Source organism: Panthera pardus, unplaced genomic scaffold (assembly GCF_024362965.1).
Source record: "Panthera pardus isolate Hobbes unplaced genomic scaffold, ASM2436296v1 HiC_scaffold_13, whole genome shotgun sequence".
Classification (NCBI taxonomy): domain Eukaryota; kingdom Metazoa; phylum Chordata; class Mammalia; order Carnivora; family Felidae; genus Panthera; species Panthera pardus.
The window spans coordinates 13,697,689-13,721,698 of record NW_026526688.1 but is presented as its reverse complement, the minus strand read 5'-3'; the positions used below and the strand labels follow the sequence as shown (position 1 = coordinate 13,721,698).

The 24,010-nt window shown below is 40.3% G+C and overlaps 1 protein-coding gene across 14 annotated transcripts in view; it reads right to left on the bottom strand.

Annotated features, from left to right (window-relative positions):
• Positions 1–24,010, bottom strand: part of TENM3 (teneurin transmembrane protein 3) — a 1,270,502-nt gene that overhangs the window by 640,197 nt on the left and 606,295 nt on the right. The gene's annotated exons all lie outside the window — the stretch shown is intronic.

The following is a 24,010-nucleotide window of genomic DNA, read 5'->3' as shown; positions in this document are numbered from 1 at the left end:
AAGGAAATCTTCAGGCCCTGATGAATATAGATGCAGAAATCCTCAACAAAATGCTATGAAATTCAACAACACATTAAAAGGACCGTACACTGTGATGATACACCTGAGATGCAAGGATGTTTCAACACACCAATCAATGAATGCGATATGTCACATAGAATGAAAGATTAAAACTATATGACCATCTCAATAGATGCAGAGAAACATTTGATAGAATTCAATATCATTTCATGATATTGAACAGATTGGGTACAGAAGGAACACAACTCAATGTAGCAAAAGCCATATATGACAAGCCCACAGCTAACGTTACACTCAATGGTCCTCTAAGATCAGGTACAAAAATTAGGATGTCCGCTCTCATCATTCCTATCCAACATAGTACTAGAAGTCATAGTCAGAAAAATCAGCCAAGAGAAACAAATAAAAGGCATCCAGACTAGAAGAGAAGAAGTAAAATTGTCTCTTTTTGCAGATGACATGACTTTCTACATAGAAAACTCTAAAGACTCTGTCTAAGAAGTATTAGAACTGATATAAGCCAATTCAGTAAAGTTGCAGGATACAAAATCAAGATAGAAAAATTGTGTTTTTATATACTAACAACATACTATCTGGAAAAAATAAACAATCACATTCACAAGAGCATCAGAAACCATAAAATGCTTATGAATAAATTTAATCGAGGAGGTGAAATTCTGTACACTAAAAACTATAAGACATTGATGGGAGAAATTGAAGAAGATATAAATAAATGGAAATATACCCCATGCTCATGGGTTGGAAGAATTAGTACTGTTAAAACATCCATATTATGCAATGCCATCTATAGAATCAACATGCCTTATCAAAATTCTAATGCAGTTCTTTACAGAAATAAAACAAACCCTAAAATATACATGGAAGCATGAAAGACCCCGTATAGCCAAAGAAATCTTGAAAAAGAAAAACAAAGCTGGAACCCTCATACTTTCTGATTTCAAACTATACTGCAAAACTCTAGTGATCAAAACAGTACAGTACTGGCATAAAACAAACAAACAGACCAATGAAATAGGATCAGAAGTCCAGAAATAAACCCACATGTATATGGTCCACTACTATTTGACAAGGGAGTCAAGAATACTCAATGGGGAAAAGATAGTTCTTCAATAAATGGTGTTGCAAAACTGGAAATCTGCACACAAAAGAATGAAACTGGACTCCTGTCTTACATCACTCATAAAAAAATTAACTCAAAATGCATTAAAAACTTAAATGTAAGACCTGAAACCATAAAACTCTAGGAAAACATAGGGACAGTGGTCCTCGACATTGGTCTTAGCAATGATTTTCAGGTATGAAACCAGAAGCACAAGTAACAAAAGCAAAAATAAATAAGTGGGACTATATCAAATTACAAACTTCTCCACAGCTCAAGAATTAATCAACAAAATAAGAAAGGTAACCTACAGAATGGGAGAGGATATCTGCAAATCATATACCTGATAAGGGGTTAATATCCAAAATGCATAAGGAACTCATAGAAAAAAACCAAACTAAAATAATATGATTGAAAAATGGGCAAATGGTCTGAATAGATATTTTTCTATTTCAATATGCCAGCAGGTACATCATAAGGTGCTCAACATCACTAATTGCAGGGAAATGCAAATCAAAACCACAGTGAGATACTGCCTTATACCCGTTACAATGGCTGTTATCAAAAGACCAGGGTGTGGAGAAAAGGGAACACTTGTGCACTGTTGGTGGGAATATGGTACAGACACTCTGGAAAACAGTATGGAGGGTCTTCACAAAATTTTCAGTAAAATTATCATATGATCCAGCAATTCTACTTCTGTGTATTGATCTGACGGAAACAAAAACACTAACTCAAAAGGTATCTTCACCCCCACGTTCATTACAGAATTATTTACAAGAGCCAAGCCATGGAAGCAACCCACGTCTGTCACTGGATGAAGGGGTAAAGAAACCATGGTATGGATATATATGAATATGAATATTATTATTCTGCCATAAAAAAGAAGAAAATCTTGCTATTTGCAAAAACATGGATGGACTTCGTGGGCATTATGCTAAATGAAATAAGTCAGACAGAGAAATACAAACACTGTATAATCTCACTTATATGTGAAATCTTAGAAAAAACAAAAAGAACTCATGGAAACAGAGAGTAGATGGGTGGTTGCCGGGGCAGCGGGTGGGGGTCCGGGGTGAATGAATGATGGGGATCTGAAGACACAAACTTCTGGTGTGAATAAGTTCTGGGGATGTGATGTATATCATGGTAATTATAGTTAACAATATCACACACTTGGAGATTGCTAAGAAAATTGATTCGAAAAGTTCTTACCACACACACACACACACACACACACACACACACACACACAAGTGTTACTATGTGAGGTGATGGATGTGTTAATTAATCTTATTGTGGTAATCATTTTGCAATATATATGTACATCAAATAATGCTGTACACCTTAAAATCACACAACGCTGTAGGTCAATTATATCTCAGTAAAGTGGAAAACAAACGAACGAAACACCTTCCATTAAAAGAAAATGAACCTCCTGCAGCTTCCTCCACGAAATGGGAAAACTGGCTTTGGATGATGGTAGCAGAATCCCAAAGGTACGTGAGGAAAAAACTCCTTTGTCATCTATCCATGGAAGCATAGCTATTTGGGGGTCAACATGTGTCTCAAAATGCATTATCTTTCTATTGCACACGCATCTGTAAACACTTTCAATCTGTTCTTGAATATGAACATCCTTATTCAATTGAGTAGATGCCCTTTAAAAAGGTGTTCTCCATTTGGCTTTCAAGAATCTGGCCATTCTAGACAAAAAGGCACCAGAGGAGTTCTTATGATTTATCATGTCTGTGATCCATGAATTAAAAGGCTTCAGTGAGTGAGACCACTGTGGTTTATTGCTTCTGGGAGCAGAGTACCACAGAAGGTGTCAAGGAAAGGAAGCTGGCATTCGTGCCTGAACAATAAAAGTCCCTAAATGCTGATTTACCTGTCAGACTAAATTGGCTCTGAAAGAATGCTAATTAAAAAAAAGAAGAAAGCAAGAAAAGAAAACTTGTAAATATAGAGTCCTTGTATTCCAAAAATTTCAATGGAAACGTATATAATTTTCATATGAAACTATGAGGAAAATTGTAAATAACCATTTGGAATTTGGATTCCGCTGTTGGTTGACATAATTTAGACAGCAGAGAGCTGAGAAGGCTTACCAAAAATTACACAGGAGCTTTCAATATGCTAACAACACCACTTACGCATCTTCGGTGGTTAAAGGGCCCTGAGATTGTACGTTTTTACAAGAATCATAGACTAAGTCATGTTGGTCTAACCATAGTCTAAGTAAGTCATAATGGTCTCAGACTTGCTCTAGTTTCGATCATGGTTGGTCATTGGATTCAGCCCTGTCTCTTCAGGCAAGCCTAAATAGAAATTATGCCAAGTTGCTGGTGTCTGTTCAGTCTTCTCCCATCTTTAGTGAATTCCACAATTTTAGTTTGAAAGCACATCAGGTGTCATACTAACATCACATATGGGAAGATTTTTCTTATTACCCTTAATCCCCCTGCCAAAATTGAAAACCCCATTCCTTAATTCTGGGTTAGCCTTTCTAGATACTCGAAGAGCTGCTCAAATCATCTGTATTCTTGAACAGGGAGCAGCAAACATTTTCTATAAAGGGCCAGATAGTAAATAGTTTCTGTCTTTGCAGGCTATAGGATCTCTATAGCAACTATTCAGCTCTGCCATAGTAGTGTGAGAACCATCATAGATAACATATAAATGAGTGAACATTGTTGTGTGTCAACAAAATTTTACTCATGGTCACCGAAATTTGAATTTCATGTAACTTTTACTACCACAAAATATTCTTTTTATCCCCAACCTCTACTCTTGACGATGAGATTTAACGAGCTTCATCGAGTCATGTTATTTGACCGCCTTCCTTTGTAAATCATCAACACCTTTTCTAGGGCACATTCTGTAACCAGATCTTGAGGACTAGAGGCAAAGTGCAAATCAGACCTTATTATGGTGTCCCAACTTCCGTCACATAACCAAGGCATCTGAAAGGTGCAAATGTGGACCTGTTCTAGGCTGCATTACTGTAGACACACCTGGGAAGCAATAGTGTATCTCTTTTCACCTTGTCTTTGTGCTGAAAAGCATTGATTTTCTTATCAGTTCTTTCCCCCAACATTCTAATTAATTATGGTTGCTTTCATAGTGTGTGAGGTTAAGTGTGATTTTTTTTTTTTTTTTCTGTTGTGGTAAGAATGAATCAGTACCTGAGACTATTTGTTTACATTGTCTAAATCTCACTGCTTCTACATAAATTATAGCATTTCACTATATGTGCACCAACCTCATATGAAATACTTCTTGTCAAAATGTTGGTGTAATCATCCAAAATTCCATTTACTAAATGGGTATTTTGTAGAACTGGGACCTAATATGTTGAGTGTATCAATTAACTTCAGATTCCAAAGATAGTATGATTGTCGTGCTAATGAAATATTAATATTAGAAATATTAGTAGACCATAAAATACTTTGGGTATAATAGAGTTAAATATGATCATTAATATGCTTCTTTGATGCTAAATTTTGTATATTGTGATGCTAGTGTGAAAACAAGAATAAGAATATTTCTTAGTTGAAATAATTAATAATGACAGTCCCCAGGTTGCTTAATAAAAAGCACATAAGCAGAAAGACTTCAGAGATTATATTTTTAGTCTTGCGAGTAGTTATAATTTCCATCCTGCGACTTCTTGATTTTGTCTTTACTCCCTTTTGAAATTTTTTTTTAACGTTTATTTATTTTTGAGACAGAGAGAGATAGAGCATGAACAGGGGAGGGTCAGAGAGAGAGGGAGACACAGAATCCGAAACAGGCTCCAGGCTCTGAGCTGTCAGCACAGAGCCCGATGTGGGGCTCGAACTCACGGAACACGAGATCATGACCTGAGCTGAAGTCGGACACTGAAACGACTGAGCCACCCAGGCGCCCCTTTACTCCCTTTTGAATAGCAATTGTCCAATATATTTGGGATTGTTTGCTTCTATGATCTACCCATCCCTGCCTATATTAGCCTACAAGCTCTCGGAAGGGAGGGGATCTGTGTTCCTCTTTCCATACTCCCAGGACTGAGCAAAACGCCTAGAGTAGCAAAACGTTGAATACATTTTTGTAAAATGAGTGAATTGCATTATCTTGCGAGTACAGTTGTTTGGATGAATCACAAGACCAGCTCATATTTCTCTTTCTACCTTTTTATAGAGGAAGCAGTGACCCTGATCCAGTTGCTTTGGCCTAATAACTTCCATGAAAGAAAGGACAAACTGCCTGTATCTCAAGTGCCCTTATTAAAGCCTCACCATCAAAACTTCATAATATAGGTGTTTTACAGATCTGAATGGGAATCGCCACAACCTTAGACATTTTAGCAGCAGATAAAAAGTTTTCTGTAACTTCTGATGAGGCGGTGGGTAAGAGCAAAATACGGACAGTGAGTGGAGGGTACCCACCACAGTGGCGCACGGGCTGATATCATGAGCTCCCCTATAAGCTGGCAGGTCTCATAAGAGATTGAAGCTACTGGAGGGGTTAATGCACAAAATAAAAAGTTATGCCACTCATTTTCCTCGTACTGTATCTGATTATGATAAAGTACAGAAAGTATCAAAACAAATTCAAAGTGACTCTAATAACATTGATTTATGCTCCTTGAAAATAGTGGCTAAAATGTACAAATCTCAGGAGACTATCTATAGATGCTGGAGAGGATGTGGAGAAATGGGAACCCTCTTGCACTGTTGGTGGGAATGCAAACTGGTGCAGCTGCTCTGGAAAACAGTGTGGAGGTTCCTCAAAAAATTAAAAATAGATCTACTCTATGACCCAGCAATAGCACTGCTAGGAATTGACCCAAGGGATACAGGACTGCTGATGCATAGGAGCACTTGTACCCCAATGTTTACAGCAGCCCTTTCAACAATAGCCAAACTATGGAAAGAGCCTAAATGTCCATCAACTGATGAATGGATGAAGAAATTGTGGTTTATATACACAACGGAATACTACTTGGTAATGAGAAAGAATGAAATATGGCCTTTTGTAGCAATGTGGATGGAACTGGAGAGTGTTATGCTAAGTGAAATAAGTCATACAGAGAAAGACAGATACCATATGTTTTCACTTTTATGTGGATCCTGAGAAACTTACCAGAAGACCATGGGGGAGGGGGGGAAAAAAGGTTAGAGAGGGAGGGAGCCAAAACATAAGAGACTCTTAAAAACTGAGCATAAACTGAGGGTTGATGGGGGGTGGGAGGGAGGGGAGGATGGATGATGGGCATCGAGGAGGGCACCAGTTGGGATGAGCACTGGGTGTTGTATGGAAACCAGTTTGGCAATAAATTTCCTATTAACAAAAATTAAAAACAGAACTACCTTATGGAAAAAAAAAGACAACGATAAGCATTTTATTGTATTGTACTTACCTATCTGAAAAATGGGTAAAGGAACAATTTCATTATTATAAGGGTTGCAAAACTCTTTGGAAATAAGTCCTTTAGTCACACAGTGACTCTCACTGAACCGGTCTCTTGAAGCGAAGCATCACAAGGAAACTATCTAAGCCTACTCAGTAAACCAAGAAACTTCCTAGCAGATTTTCTTCAACTCACTCAGAAAATGTCATTAACAGAAAATTAAAAAAAAAAAAGTAAGTGCCTGCCCTCCTTTAAAAGGGTGTGTGATTTTGCTGAATTCATAGACGGGCTTATCCTTCGTTAGACTAACAGGCTGTGTTACTCCAAAGGGGCAACGTCTTTAGTGTTTGTTCGGTAAGGAAAGGGCCATACAGTAGAATGCATTTCAGATTACTACACACTAGATGAAGAGGGTCAAAATTCTGATGTGGGCTAAGAAGTGTGGTTTGAGTCCCTGTTCTATACGAGCAAATCTTAGCTTAATTCATGTGGCTATATGGTAGCAGGGTATCCTATTTGTACCTCCCCCCTGCCCCCCCTCTGCTGATGCCCGGTTTTCATCCTGGAATATTGTCTCATCCTTGCTCCCCCATTATCTTGACTGTGGTTCTAGTTTTATTTCTGTGCACAGCCAGCCAACTCTGGAAGTTTTCCACAGCTAATCCTAATACTAGCGAACTTTTACACAGCACTTATGATATGCCAACCTTCAAAGGTGCTCAGATCTGGATCTGATGTTTGATATTTTTATTAAATAATCCTGAAAACTCTTTAAGAAAACTCTTTTAGGTCTTGGCTCGTGGATCGGCACCACACAGAAGAAACAAAATCTGAGCAAACCTCTCACTAGCCTCAAACAAAAGTCTTAACTACAAGAAATAGATTTCAGATGGCTAGGGTGGAACACTGTAGAAGGCTAGATGGAACACTGTATGTTCCAAAGGCAAAAGTCCGACTGCTGAGGAAGGGTGGAAGTTCCTTTTTGAGAGTGTTTTGCAAAAGAGGTGGGGGGTATGTACAAGGAAAGAGTACAAGCTTGCCCTAGAAGTTTGTCCTTTGTCTTGATCTTGATCAAGATCCTTTGTTTGTCTTTGATCTTGAAGGTGATCTCTGTTTGCTTGGGGACTTTGGGCTGGCAGATGGTAACAATGAGATTTAGGTGGGAGCTGACCACACCTTCATGCAGAGGCCAGGCAGCCAGAAAGACCACTTGGGTGACTTAGGGTGGGAGTTTTGGGTCAGGAGACCTGGAGACTGAGATCAACCATGTGGGGCAATCAGTTCTACCTGCATAATGGTGCTCCAATAAAAACTTTGAATGCTGAGGCTTGGGTGACCTTCCTTGGTTGGCAATATCCAACACAACCCACATCAACACCGGGGAATCCTGACTTTATGGAAGAGGACCACGGAAGCACTGTGCTTGGTACTATGCAATTCTTCCTTTGGCTGATTTTTTAAAAAGTATTTATTTATTTTGGGGGCAGAGCACAAGCAAGGGAGAGGTAAAGAGAGAGGGGGACAGAGGATCTGAAGCGGGCTCTGTGCTGACAGGCTGACAGGCCTGATGTGGAGCTCGAACTCATGAACCGCGAGATCATGACATGAGCCGAAGTTGGAGGCTCAACCAACTGAGCTAGAAACCCAGGTGCCCTGTTCCTTGGCTGATTTTAATCTCTATCCGTTCTCTGTAATAAACCGTAATCGCGTTTTCATTACTGTTAAAGCATAATAATTTTTAGTGCGTTCTGTGAGTCCTTCCAGGGAATTATCAAAAGTAACAGTGGTTTGGGGAACCCCCTGAATAGGTAATTGGTATCAGAAGTCAGGGTACTCTTGTGTTGCGTGCTCCCTTTAAACTTACAGAGAACAGGGGCGCCTGGGTGGCTCAGTCGGTTAAGCGGCTGACTTCGGCTCGGGTCATAATCTCATGGTCCGTGAGTTTGAGCCCCGCATCAGGCTCTGTGCTGACAGCTCAGAGCCTGGAGACTGTTTCAGATTCTGTGTCTCCCTCTCTCTCTGACCCTCCCCCGTTCATGCTCTGTCTCTCTTTGTCTCAAAACAAAACAAAACAAAACAAAACGTTAAAAAAAAAATAAACTTACAGAGAACAAACTGAGGATGGATGGGGGGAGGGGGAAAGGGGAAAATGGGTGATGGGTATTGAGGAGGGCACTTGTTGGGATGAGTCCTGGGTGTCGTATGTAAGCGATGAATCATGGGAATCTACTCCCGAAGCCAAGAGCACGGTGTATACAATGTAGGCTAGCCAACTTGACAATAAGTTATACGTAAAGAAAAAAAAAAAAAGACATACAAAAACTTCTGAGTTGATCGAGACTCTTCGAGGTTTGCCCAGATTCAGCCTCCAGTATAGAACCCCCTGGGGTGATTGTTTAAAACACAGCTTCCTGTTGCTACTTAAATCTATAGAATCAGAAGGGGGGCAGGCTGGGAAGCGGCATTATTAGCAAGTTTTCTAGGTGAAGTTGAGTACCACTGTTCTAGACAAGGAGGACCCATCTTAGAAGAAATTAGCGTGACCCGCTACAACAAATATGCCAGAAAAACCTGAGAAGCAGTAATCCCAGCAGCTTTACTTGCTCAATTTTCTGTGTCATGTCAGTGCTTGGAAAGGAATCCAATGTGTAAAAACAGAGCTAAAAGTGATGGCCCTGGATGATCTGTTAGAAAGGCTCCAGGGAAGACTTAACTCCTTTCTTAGCGCTCTTGCTTTTCGCAGAAAAGGGTGATGGTCACTTTCCAGGTCCCAGGAAAGCGGTGACCTACGAGTATAACAGAGGTAGTCACGGAGTCAAAGTAGAAGCGGCTGGACCCTGCTTAAAGGGATCATGTTGAGTAATAAACACCTGGTTTCACTGGGATTTCTGGTTTTCCAGTCTGAAGTCATGTTTCCCACTGGAACACACTGGTTCAGGAGAGAATGTGGGTTCAAGCCAGTCTTGTGCTGGCACTGACTCACAACACGTTTGGGAGCCGATTGTGTGCGTCTTTTCCCAATCTCCTGTTCAGGGACATCACGTGGTAGGTTGACGTTGGTCATGGTGGGAGTATTTACACCATAAAGATGGGCAAGTTGTACAAATCAGGCCCCAGCCACACTGACTATTAAACATTTACCAGTATTTCACTGGTGCAAGCCTGGGCTGGGGCCAAAGGGAGGCATTGACATTTTCCCATCCTTTTACATGCATTGAATGAGAGAACTGTGATTTACTTTCAAAACCTCAGTCTGACTCCAGAAGAATGCACAGGGCAATTTCTGCAAACAAAAAGGACACTTGATACAATAAAGGTCGTTTGCATATCTGTGTCAATCTGAGAAAGACAGGGCTCATCTTAATTTTATGAGTGACATTACAGAAAACTTGAAAGGGGTCATTTGGATATCAAGTATTATTTGTCACTCAGTATTCCTATAACCATTATTATAATGGTGCAGCCATAATAACAGTCAGGCTTTGATTTCAAAAGGGGGACTTTTTTCTGAAGTTGATTGAAGGGGATTCCTTCCTTTTGGCTTTGCCGTCAGCAGAAAAAAGGCACTAGTGTAAGAACGTGGTAAATGATGGGTAGCCTTGGATGGCGGGTCTTTGAGCGTTGAGTTGTAATAGTGAAGACGTAAGTGAGCCAAGAGTTGTGTGTTCACTGATATTCCAGCCTACTTCGTCTTTCATTGTAATTTGTAAGTTTGAGTTAAGAAATTTCATTATCGGGGCAATGGAATTCAAAGCGAATGTTGTCGGATAAATGTACAATTCTTTTTTTTTTTTTTTTGCACTTAATTATGATGTCATAGGTGAAAGGAAAATTGACTTCTGCCTTTATTCTTACCATATTTTAGTATTTAAAATATTTATCCAATGCCTTGGGCAATATTAAAAGCGTGTGTTAGTTGGGTTTGCATTTTAATTCTCTAAAATGAACTAGCTAGGTGTATTTATACGACCAGGGACTTTTTAGATGGTGAACCTACATCTTAAAAATTGTACAGACTATAATATGTATTTATTAAAATTTTACACAGATCACAGATTGACTATAATTCTATGTTAGCCTCTTGTCTCTTGTGAAATAATTTTTTTTGAAGCCTGTCAACTTTTAGACTAGTGAAAGGTGATTTCTTTTGGAAATTCTTATTTTTAACTGAAAAAAAAAAACCCAAATGGTCACAATTTCTCATAAAGCTAATTCACTTTAATACTGTCTCCTTAAATTGCCACTCCTAATATGGTTTTCTGGTGTACAGGATAATGCAGCTGAGAGGGTAGGGAACATTTATTGAGCACTTACTGACTGGGAGATGCTCTCCTAAGGACTTGATGCAGCTTATCTCAGTTAATCCTCTCACTAACCCCAGAGATAAGCGCAATTCTGATTCCAGTTTTCAGATAAGAGGACTGCAGTTTAAAGAGGCTAAGAAACCAGCCAAGGTCAAACAGATTCTGAGAGGCAGAGGCAGGCCCAACCTAGATGGTCTGATACCCAAGGCTGTGTTCTTAACTCTCTTCCTACTTGGTCTCAGACTCCAGATAGTTCTGTGCTAAGGAAGATCCCAGAATCAATTGGCCACATACATGTGATTCTGAAACAATTTTAGCTTCCTTTGAGGAGTTTCTAGGAAAGACCTCTCCTGTATCATTTGATAAAATGAGATGAAATTCCTGAAAAGAGCTCTTTGAGTCTTGGCCGTGATGTTAGATGAGACATCCCAAACACTCAGATATCTACCCACTCGTTGCTTGTGATTGACTGATGCACGGATCAATTGAACAAGTCTAGCAAATCAATTGCATCATTCTCACTGAGTTTCCAATCATGAGAAGACACACAGGAGGATAATTCCCAGTACAAGGTGGTCTGACCGCCACAGTCAATTCTGGTTTCACCTTTTCAGGGCACCAGTAGGCTATGACTCTTTTATTTTTAAATTTGTTCAATATCATTATGACTATTATGAATTAATATGAATACTAAATATTATTTATGACTCTTTTATTTTAATAAACTGCTGGAGCCCCCATGCTCTTATTAGCCAGAGTTCAAAGTTTCTGTCTGCAGCCCACTGCCTAGAATTTTCTTAAAGGCTTAGGCACCTGCACAGCTATGTCCCACTGAGGGATGCAGTCACTTAAGTTATACTGACTTCTTTGTGTCAGATACTGTTCCTGAGTATATGGTGTTGTACAAGGGGGCCTGGACCCCAACACACTTTTAGCCTCTGCTGAGGCTCTGTGAGAGCTAGCTTTCTTCCAGGAATGCTTGGGTCTCAGAATTGAGCTCTGGAAACCAGCCAAGTTGCTTCTACACTTGAGTTTCTCTTTGGCCACGGCGTATAAAGGTAGATCTGTGAACCCAAACCCAGCTGCCAGACAGTCTTAACTGTTTTGATGTCTGGCTCGCATAAGAAAGGTCTGGAAGATTGGGCTAAGGTCAGAAGGCGGGAGGGCAACATGCTATGGAAAAGGGTTTGGAGTTCAGGTTTTAGTCTATAAACAGTGGGTGTAACCACTGATGATTCAGAGTAGGGGAGAAAACATGAAGAAACGGATGTTTAGAGAATTTAAACTGATGTTGAATGGAAAGGAAGAGATGGCTTATGATCCTTACGTTTCAGCGAATTTACTCTGAAACATTTCACCGATCATGAACTCAAATCAGAGTTCTCCCATCATGAACTCAAATCACATGTTATTGTTGGTGGTCATGGTGGCAGATTCAGGGGGATCTAAAGCCAAGCTATGTGTTAGGCTTTTTCATGTTACCAGAAACAGAGTTGTTCTGAACTTAACCCCAGTTGACTTGGAGTTAATTACATAGAAATACAGAAATACGATAGAACACAAACTGTCTGCCACAGTTAACTGCTGTGGAACCACTGCAGAAAAAGTCTCATGGGACAAGGCTCCGAAGTGTTGTGTGCTCCTCTAAAATTATGATAACTCACTCACCTCCTCTTGCATTCTCTTTCATTGCTCCTGCTGCTTCCAGGCCACCCTACCTCAGCTCTGCCCTTCACCTCAGGTCTTCTGTTTGCTCAATGATTCCACTGCCTTAGAGCTTCTGAATCACAGCCCTTTTCTCCTTTTTCTTTAAATTCACCCATCTGTTCTCTAGCCCAGGAGTCACTAAACTTTTTTCTCAAAGGTATATAGTTTAAACTTTGTGGGCCACATTGTCTCTGTGGCGACTATTCGATTGCCACTGTGGCACAAAAGCAGCCACAAATTACATGTAAATGGATGGGCGTGGCTGTGTTCCAATAAAACTTTATTTATAAACACCAAAATTTCAATTTTGTATAAGTTTAACACAGCACAAAATATTATCCTTCATATATGTGTATACATATATATTTTTTAAATGTTTGTTTATTTTTGAGAGAAAGAGAGAGGGCGTGAGCCGGGGAGAGGCAGAGAGAGAGGGCGACAGAGGATCCGAAACAGTAGCTGACAGCAGAGAACCCAAGACAGGGCTCGAACTGACGAGTGGGGAGATCATGACCTGAGCAGAAGTTTGATGCTTAACCAACTGAGCCACCCAGGCACCCCTATCCTTTGTATATATTTTTTAATCATTTAAATATGTAAAATCCCATCAAGAATGGTTATATGGGCTTGTGGCCCATATAAAAATTGACGGTGTGGCTGGATATGACGTGGGGGCCATCGTTTATCTCTTCTTGCTCTATATCCTTTTCTAATTAATATTCATATTTTCTGACAGAGAGGATATTTATTGGCTTAACTAATGATCATGTTTAGGGTCTTGAGCTCTAATGTTGAACTGCTTGCGTTTTAATTCCAGATTCTATCACTTACTGAACTGTATGAACTAAAGCTATTTATTTGTTTGTTTATGTATTTATTTATTTATTGGGCTTCATTCTTTTTCTTAGGTACAAGGAGGATAGCATTAACACTAATTCCATGGGTTGGTGTCAGAATCAAAAAAGAGACAATAGGGGCGCCTGGGTGGCTCAGTCGGTTAAGCGGCCGACTTCGGCTCAGGTCATGATCTCACGGTCCGTGAGTTTGGGCCCTGCGTCGGGCTCTGTGCTGATGGCTCAGAGCCTGGAGCCTGTTTCGGATTCTGTGTCTCCCTCTCTCTCTGGCCCTCCCCCGTTCATGCTCTGTCTCTCTCTGTCTCAAAAATAAATAAACGTTAAAAAAAAAAAAAAGAGAGAGACAATGGTGTTGAAGTACTTAGCTCAGCATGTGGCAGAGAGTAAACACCCAGTGAACATTAGCTGTGATGGTCGTGGTGACTCTCAGAGTTCTCGAACAGGTACAACCTATGAACTTATGTAATGTAGGCCCAGGAGAGAAGAACCTTGGTCTATGTTGTGCACTGCTCTATTGCATGGCATTAGGTACTTGACAAGTATATGTTAAACTAATCTACATCCTTAGTTCCAGCATCTGTGGGCAGCAGAGACCCATGAAACAAAACAAAGTGACCTACACGTAAAATGTTCCAGGCTCCTGCTCTCTCTGAAAGGGAGTGTAGGCAGGCATGTACTCAAGCCATCATGCTGTGGTCTATAAGCATGACTAATATTCCCTGACCATCTAACATAATAAGGTAGAGAGAAACAACCTTCAGAGGATGAAGCATAGGGAGGCACGGGAGGGTAGAGTTGTTGACACTGACATAATCAAAATTGCGTTAACAAGAGGAGAAGTAACAGCACAACAGAAAGTTGCTCTAAGGGCTTTTTAAGTTTCAAAATCTTTTCATTGTAAAGCCAGAGACACAGAAAACATACAAATCAAATGCATGACTATTATAAGATAACCACCACCCAGGTCAAGAAATGGGATGCTGTCAGCCACATAGAAAATGCCCATATATACTCATTCATTCATGGAGGCTGCAAAAATAGTGATATTCTATTATTTTATTTTCATTTATTGGTTGGAATACTTACATAAATAGATACTTCCCTTCATCTACTATTTAGCTACACAGTGGATTTTTTCATTTACTGTTTTTCATGATGATGAGTTAATTCCTTATCTTCCGAGGACAACCAACTTTAAAAAAAATTATTAATGCTTATTTATTTTTGAGAGAGAGACAGAGTGTGAGCAGAGGAGGGGCAGAGAGAGGGAGACACAGAATGTGAAGCAGGCTCCAGGCTCAGAGCTGTCAGCATAGAGCCTGACGTGGGGCTCAAACCCACAAAACAGGAGATCATGACCTGAGCTGAAGTCGAACGCTTAACCCACTGAGCCACCCAGGCGCCCCCCCAACTTTGTTTTAATTATCACAAATTCACAAATTTAAACAAACTGTAGGGAGTTTTAACCTTCTGCAACAATTATCATTACTGGAGTTGAATTTGTCCACTCCTTGGCTGGTGGGGCCTCTTTGCTGGCCCTTGAATCTGAATCCTTTTGACATGACCTTAGTAGTCTTTGATAACTTCTTTGCCACCTCCTATTACAGTAGAAGAAATTCCAGGTTCATCTTGCACATTTCTTCCTCCGGACATGGGATTAGCCAGTTGTTCCAGAAATCCTAGTTTCTTCTACTGAGAAGAGATGTTCAAAGCCACAAGATGCTCATTGCTGCTAGGTTGACCACAGTTTCTAGCCCTTTTTGGTGCACAAAGCTAGGAAATGCATACATACATTTCACAATGAAATATTTTATGAATTCCTATGTATACTTTCATTCAAATTTGAGATTTTAGAGCTTGTACTTCTTGATTACATCAATATCTCTCCTTTTCTTTTGTAGTTGCCTATTATACCTTATTGCTCTTTTTTAATACTTTCGATTTTAATTCTTAAGGACAGAGGAAATGATAAAATTAGAAAATCCCATAGTTGCACACCTGTTTTTTCTCATCATATACACAACACTCTCAAAATAACAACCCAAATATCACTTCCAATGGGATTATGAAAAAAAAACGTTTTTTGCGTATGTTCTCCCCAATCTCCCCCAACTTTTTAATAGTCATGTCTACACTGTCAGAGCACATACCCATTACACAATGCACTCTCTGCCTTTTAACCCTCATTTCCTCTTACTTTTTCAGGTAAATATATATTTAATGCTTACCACCAGCCCTTAAGTTAATGTCTCTCTAGGCATAAGCTCATTCTCTCCACTCGATTCTTCAGGAAGGGCTCATGGGAACAATATTCCTCGAGTTCCTGCATGTTGATAACAGTTTAACTGTGACCTTTATACTTGAAAGGCAGTTTTGCTAGATATCAAATCCTTGGGTCATACTTTCTTTCCTTGAATATTTTAAATATGCTACTCTATTTTCTTCCGGCATAAAGCACTGCTGTTGAAAGTCTGATGGTAATCTAATTCTCTTTCCCTTATAAGTCATGATTTTTTTTTTTTTTTCCTAAGATGCCCAAAGGACTCTGTTCTTTTATTTACAGTTCGGTAATTTTACTAAACTACGTCATGATGTTGGTCATTCTGGAGTCTCAGAACTGCAGTGTGCACTGTCTAAATGATCATTTCAGGGAACTTTTCTTGAGTTAGTGTTTTTAGTGTTTCATTCGATTTTCTTGTTTGCTTCTTCAGAAACTTCTTATTAGCCATGTGTTTGATTTCCTTTTCTTCTCTTCGATATTGACCATTTCCTCTCAAATCCCATTTTTAAATCTAGTTTTAAAACTTCTTCGAATCTAGCTTTAAAATTTCTTTTGTTCGATGTTTCAAAATTCCCCTTGTTCACTTTCTATTTATCCTGACACATAGTCTAACGTGTTGATAAGTTCTCGTGTTCCTTCTGGTTAAATCTTCATTGCCAATATGACTTTTAATTGAGAATTCTTTTCTGACGTCTGTCACCTCATCTCGGGGATTTTCCGGTCCTGGTTTCCGGGGTCCACTTGCACGTCCTGCATCACTGTCTTAATGTCCCTTGGCTTGTCTGGCAATAGCAGGTGACTTCTGATCTTTTTCGAGGCCACGAGTTCCCGGTGCACCTTCGCTGTTGGGCTGCTATTCTGCCGCCGGTTCTCTTCTTTCTGTCACCATAACGTTACACGGGATTGAACCTTGATACTTTTCTGTCACGTATTTCTGTCGGAAATTAGTCTTCTAGAACTTGAAAAATGAGGCTGCATTCCTGGAAGCTGTTCTAATTTCAGAGAGCTCCCTCTTCTGTTGCTTTTCTGTAAAAGTGTGGTGGCTGGCTTTCCCAGATGGCCTGGCTCTCTTCTCTCATCTTTGGTCTGGACTTGCCTTGACTTCACCTCTACCTTCCCGTCCTGCTCACCAGGGGTCCCACCCCCAGCTGTTTCCACTCTGCAGGGGGCCAGGGGCTGCATTATGACTTCTGTGAGCCCCAGGCCTTTGGGGGTCTCTTCCTTTGCTAAAAACGTCAAAAACTATATGCTACAGCTGCGTTGATATTAAGATAAATATATCAAAACATTTTCTTTGACCTAAAAGTGCTTTTTTCTTCTTCTTCTGATTTTCAAGAAATTCAAACACTCCACAGGTCCCTAAAAGGGCAGTGGGCCCTACGCACCGCCCCTCCTGTGCCTGGTAGATGACTTGGCCCTGGAGGGACCCCGTCCTGGAGGAGTGCCCGAGCGGGTCACTGGGGAACCCCTTCCAGGCTGTGCTAACCCCTTCGCGGCCACCTGGCACCAGATTGTGCAAAACTCAGTTTCAGCTGCTCTTCTCCACTTGGTCCGCCATGCTTTCCGGTGAATACCAATCGGTGCGTGGGCTACGACGGGGTGGTCATGAGCCCGGTGCCACGCTGTCAGCGCACCCTGCAGCCTGCTGTGCAGACGTTACGATGACCCGGTGGCCCTCTGGCTCTTGGTGGCGCGTCTCCACCTGCCTGTATTGTGGTGCGCGTGGGATAACTTGCCAGTCAGCTTTGCGGTGAATGTGGTCCAGGGATTTTCGGTTTTGCCGTCCAGTTGTTCCGGTGGCTTTGATGGGTGCACTTAGGGAGACTGAAAACCTGTTCCACTGCCGCCATCCTTCTCTCAGAGCTTCTCGCCACCTTCCGAAGTCAGTAACTGAGGACAGCCTCCTCACTTGCCAATAAATCCAGAGCGAGACTCCGTGGCCCCCCAGCGGGCCCTCCTTTCTATAATTCTGACAATAAAGGATTGATTGGGAGTTAAGTAGCGGACTCTAAGATACAAATGTCTTTGAAACGGCTACGCGAGAGTAATCCGTTGATTTCTAAAGTGGAGTGAATTGTGTTCAGATAACCTGGCTTTCTATCCGAAAAGTGGCAGTAAGGGTCGAAGGTGAGGGCGAGATGGGAGGTAATTCTCAAGTTGGGACATGTGGTGGAGATTCAGCCTCTGAGTCCACAGTGGACAAGGGGTGGGGATTTTAAGGTAGGCTTGGATGATCTCGACGTACTTTATATACTTTGCATTCTGCCTGTCATCAGGCAAACCTCAGAGGGCCCCACATACTTGAAAAGCCTTTATGCAGACCAGAAAGGGTTTCTACTTTCACCTTGAGTTGTAGGGAATTATATTAATAAATATTTTGTACTGAAGATTGTATTTGTACCCCTGGGAGTCGGAACGGTGGATGCCGAGAACACCCAGCAGGCAGAAAAACTCCCAATGAGCAGACGCCAGCTCATTCTTGATGTTCTGTGCCTCCTCGAAAATGCAGTAATCTAGTTAACTCACCAATTGCCAGGCCAAATGATTGATGTGGAACTGTAAACCTGCTACCACCTGTCTTTTAAAGAACAAAGTCAAGTCTGGACAAGTTATTTCTGTCACAAAGGCCTTCTGGGCATTTACCTACCGGCTCCGGGCCTCAAATGCCTTCTATATTTTGCTTTGCGGGGCCAGGTCTGGCGGCCTACAAACTACATTTCCCACACTCCCTTGTACTTGGCTTCCTGTAAGGTTGGGCAAATGGCAGAAAACTGGAAGGCGGGAGGAAGGGAAAAAACCCTAGCCTTCTGATCCCAGATCCTGTGGGAACCAGTAGAAGAAAAGCTAAGGCTCCAGACTCCAGCTTCCTCTGGTCCTGTCTGCATCAGCTATGCTGAGCTCTTCAGAGGTATCATCGCCAGCCGTTTGCTCTTTGCAGTCAAGCCACCACTATGCTTGTTTACCTCAGGGGTTTGCACACCACGTGTGCAGGGCCCCTTGCTTTCAGCTCCTCAGCTGCAAAAATGTCACCTCTTTCCATCAGTCCCCCAGCTTAGGACTGTGAACTTCTTTCTGCAGATACTGTTACCTGGGCGACCTCAGCTGCTGGGGGTGTCTATAGTTGTTTCTGGTGATTGGTGTTAGTTGGGTAATCTCAGCCTCCCCTTTTTTTGCTTTTCATCCTTCTTGCTAATTCCTAGTCCGACATTTCTTCAGTTCTAACTACCCAGTATAGTGTTTGTACTGCTGATTGGTCATTTGAACTTGTTTTGCTGGTTGTTCAGCTGCTTTTCGAGAACTGGTCCACCACACTTTCCAGCACATCCATGGTGCCATGCTGGCTGTAAGGGCGGACTCGTGCCTTTCTTTTCACTGAGTGGGAATTAGGTGCTTCGCTTTTCCCCACTTGGAAACTTGAGCAACCGATGTGCGTTTAGTTGAGAGCTTTTACATACATGTAGCTGCACAGCAAATTTGTTATTATGAGGGGAACTTATAATTTCATAACTCAGTACTGTTAACACATCTTAATATACTCAAACTATTACGCGAAGACAATCAGATTTAGGGTAACAATGCTATTTTAGAGGTAGAACTAAAGGGATTAGAAGATAAAAACCTAACTCATTATTTATCTAATGAAGACAGAATGTTCAATACTAAAATTATGAATGATTTTATAGAAGGTAATACATAACTGTTGTATACACCCATCTTGGAATGGCACGTGACTGTATTTCCGCCACTGAATGTGGAATAGAGACTGAGTGACAACGGATTCCTTGTAATGAAGATTGTTAGTAAAGTCAGCTAATAAGAATTAATGGGAAATCTTATTCCCTGAATGAAAGCTCACACACATATAAAATATATATGCACATATATGTATATATACTGTTTCTATGTGTGGGTGTATGTGTGTGTGTGTGTGTGTGTGTGTGTGTGTACATATATATAAATATATACATAAATATAACATCTATATATATATACATAAATCTATATATATACATACATAACATCTCTATATATATAGATGATATATATACATAACATCTACATATATATAGATGTTATATATATATATATATATATATATATATATATATATATATAATCTATCTATTTATCTAGCTATACACACACACACACACACACACACACACACAAATCTTATAAATATAAATCTTATCTGCCTGGGATGAGTTATTGGAGTTATTGAAGTCATTGGAGTCCTGCCAAGGACTCAGTATGACCTGCCAACCTCTGTATGGCTTTCTCAGGTTTTAGGATTGTGCTTCCAAGAATTTATGATCGCCTTAGCTTTATGCCCTCCTAGCTCTTGTTTTGTTGGTGAAAAGCATACCCGGGGATCTTTATTCCGTTGGAGGGGCTGCTAATTGATTTAAAAAAATGCATTTTGTCCCTGGTCGTTAATTGACTGATGGAACAGCTGTTGGTCTGACAAAAAGCAGGCTGGAAAGCAGTTCCCACTATGGGTTGGTCTGTTGCTAAACATTATTGCTTTTGCTGCCCATTGCAAAAGCACACCCTTACATATTCCCAGGGATTGGGTTAGTGTTTTATTTAAAAGTATTTTTTTTTTACTGTCTTTGAAATAAAGAGACCAGTCCCCCTGACCCATCATTAGATAAAGGTGAATTAACCTTAGATACTATGTCAAGAATTTAAAGTTTGTTGTTACTGAGAATTTAAAAGCATGAAATTGATTATCACATAAATAATTCTTTAGGTACTGAAAATCTTAAAGTCTAATAAGATTTCAGTTGGTTAATAATGAAAATGGTTTTGTGGTTGTTGTAGTCCAGTATCAGATAGACCGAGTCAAAATGCTTTTATAAATACAACAGCATATTAAAAGTATTAAATTTTACTATGAAGTGATAAACTATGTTTTTTTTTTTTCTCAAAGATACTTATAGTTAATACTGCACAATAATGGTTTATATTTGGTAGTGTTGGCTAAAAACTCTTAATAATTAGTGCGACATGAGATAAATAGATGCAATACTGATTTATGAAAATAAACCCTCATGAACAAGTAATATCAAATCTAAGGGCACAACTGTAAATTTAGCAAAATTTTGTATTTTGGACATCATGGAATGAAGTAAAACCAGGATCCTACCGTCCTGAAGTAACCAAATGATTATATATATATTTTTAGTAGCCGTAGAGCTAAGAAGCAGAAAAAATTTGATATTTTGCTGTATGAGACAATAAAGTCTCAAAAGGCACTAACCTCTTGCAAACTATTGTGACTGGCAGGGAAGGTAGGTCAATGTTAGTGTCTTAGTTGATTGTTAGTTGACTTTTAGTGACTGTAGGTATAGCTGTAAAGATTCCTGTCGGGTTAACCCAGGCTAATCTCTGAATGTCTATTTCTCTCTTACCTTTTTGTTCATTTGTTTGTTTGTTTTGCTACAAAGGTAAGCTGTGACTGGACCAGGAGTCAAGGGACTTGATTTCTGGTCATGACTCATACACTCCATAGCTATGTGATGTAACCTTGATAAAACTATCTTATGTCTCTGTGCCTAAGCTTACTTGTTTGTAAAAGGTTTTCTCTCTCTCTTTCTGCCTCTCTCCCTCTCTTTCACCTCCCTCTCTCTCTTCCCTTTATATTAAAGATTGATGGCTTTAATTAGTGTTAAAGCAGTGAATACTGTCATTCAAATGCATTCTGACAGAAAAGCCCAATGTATTACTATATCAAACACATTGAAGTGAACTTTCTCTGTTGAAGGGATGGAAAGAGCCTGAATGCCTTAAACACTGCCTCTGTCCCTTTATCTGCCTTCATGCCTTTTCGTGGTCCTTGAGGTACTTGAAGATCTCTAGGTGACAAGGAATACCTTTTGAAAGCCATAAAGTCAGATGATCTGTATGTTCCCTTCCAACTATGAGATACAGTTTTAGCTTAAATTTGACACAGAAAACCCTATGGTTCCTTTCATATTCATAACAAAAGCCATTTGTAAATATAAGGTTTAAAGTATTCAGCATCAACCCGTTACAGAAAAATTCACTATATGTTTTGACCGGATTTGCTGGCGTAAAATGATTTTTAGAAATGTGTATGTACACATATATCTTCAGGTATGTGTCTATAACTACAGGGGGATAGAAAGGAGATAATAAGATCATATGAAATGGTTCAGAATCTTACAATGCAATTCAATTCAGTTCCATTCGGTGAGCATTTATGGAGTACCTACTGTGCAAAACCGCACATAAGGCTCCCGAGGGTTACGGAGACGAACGACAGACTCTTCCCTCAATTTATTTTTGAAGCGTTCCCTGTCCGAGAATTTAACTTTTTAATACATTTTTAAGTATAAGAAGTGTGAGGTACCGAGGGAAAAATTGGCTTAAAGTCCATAGAATCAATCAATCAATCAATCAATCAATAAATGTCATTGAATAGGCCAAACATCTTATGGCCATGGATGGGCAAAGCATACCAAGGGTCAGGTGAAACTGTCCCTGAATGGAGAGCTATTTTGTCCTTCTTGTTTATTAATGTCGATCCATCTATACTAATGGATTTAGCATGAAAGGAAGTAAGGTGGGGGTCGGGAAGTGAGAGTTACTAAATCTCAGTCTTCCATCCTTCATTAATATTAATGCTTTCCTGCAACCAGTGCGTGTTGGCACAACGTAGCCTAAGAGCTTCATACAAGAAAAATAGTTCTGAGGCTTCCTTAGCATATATTCACTGACATCCAGCACCAACTGGTCTCATATTGCATCACAGGCCTTCATTTTTATCCCACGAAGAGGAATTTCCCTTATGTTTCATGAGCAGGTGACACTCATGGTTTTGTGTCTCCCCCCAAAAGTGTATTCATTTAATTTTTAAACAATTTCCCCCCTGGATTGGCCCACGATAACCTTAAATGAAAACAGACTTAGCTTATGGGACTTATTTTGTAAGTCAGTATAAAATAAGCATTAAAAAAATCAGTGCATTTTCATTTGTGTTCTTTGAGTTCAGTGACGGGAGCTATAATCCCGTGGCCCACAAGCACCAATGGCCCACGGACACGATGAAATTCAGGATGTGTTTGAGTGGTCCGCTGACAGGATTCGCGACTAGGTCTGTGGCAGGTTAGCAATTTCTGTCCTGAATTTCTTTGTGAAACACGAGTTCGAGAAAAAAAGCTGTGTTATAGCTCTGCCTTAGACCAAATACACGTTGGCAGAACTCAAGATGTTCAGTTACAATGTTCGAATTATCTCAGAAAGAAACAACCAAGGCCCACAGAGGTTACACCACTTGTTCAAAACTACTCAGCGAGTAATTGGCCGTGTTGGTAACTCGCAAGGCCTCTGCCTTTCAGCGAAGTGGTCTTTATATTCAGAAGATGTTTTTTTTTAATTTCCCAGAGCCATAATTTGTGATTTACAGACCCATTTTCTCCCTCAGAGTGCTCCAGCCCAAAACAAAACAAAAGAGTAAGAAGGTTTTTGCAACTATAACCTAATTGTGCTGGGTTTACTGCTGCACCTTCCCTGTAATCCACCAGTCCTCCTCACTCAACAGCAGATTCAAACCTAGTTGACGATAAAGCAAGAAAGAAAGCAAAAACAAACTAAAACTAAGAGAAAACACCGTCCTCTAAAAAGCACATGAATTTGAAAGACCACGAATGAATATATTTCAGAGCTCTCCACTTTTCTTCCTCAGCCCGAACTGCCTTGTTCTTGCCCCCTGCCGTATTCAAGGGCCCACGATGGCAGGTGGACACACGCCTCCGGAAGAAGGGACGTGGAAGGTAGCACATTTTCCTCTTCCCTTTTTTCTTTTCTTTTTAACAGTAAGAGGTTTTTAGAGTTTGCAAATGTTAGTCCTTGGGTAAGGGTGTCTTCACTAGAGTCCTGCAGGGTGGGGCCCTGAGGGAGGGGGTGTGTGTATATGTATGCGTGCACGTGTGTGTGACACTGGGAGATGTCCTGTCTGGGTGTGTCAAGGTGTATGTGTGACTCCAGAGCAGGCTTGTCTGGGAGGCCTGAGCAAGGGTCAGCCCAGTAGCTGGGAGTCAAAGCCAATCTTTACTCCAAGCCTCTTTTTAATAGTCCAATATTTATATCTATATGTTTTTCCCAAAATAAACATCCCTCCCCATCACCTTAACTTTTCTTTTCTCTTTTGTTTCTTTTTTTTGGCTTTTTTTTTTTTTTTTTTTTTTTTACATAGGCTCCATGCCCAACGTGGGGCTTGAACTCACGACCCCCAGATCAAGAGTCATATACTCTACTGACTGAACCAGCCAGGGGCCCCTCAATCACCATAACTTTCAATGC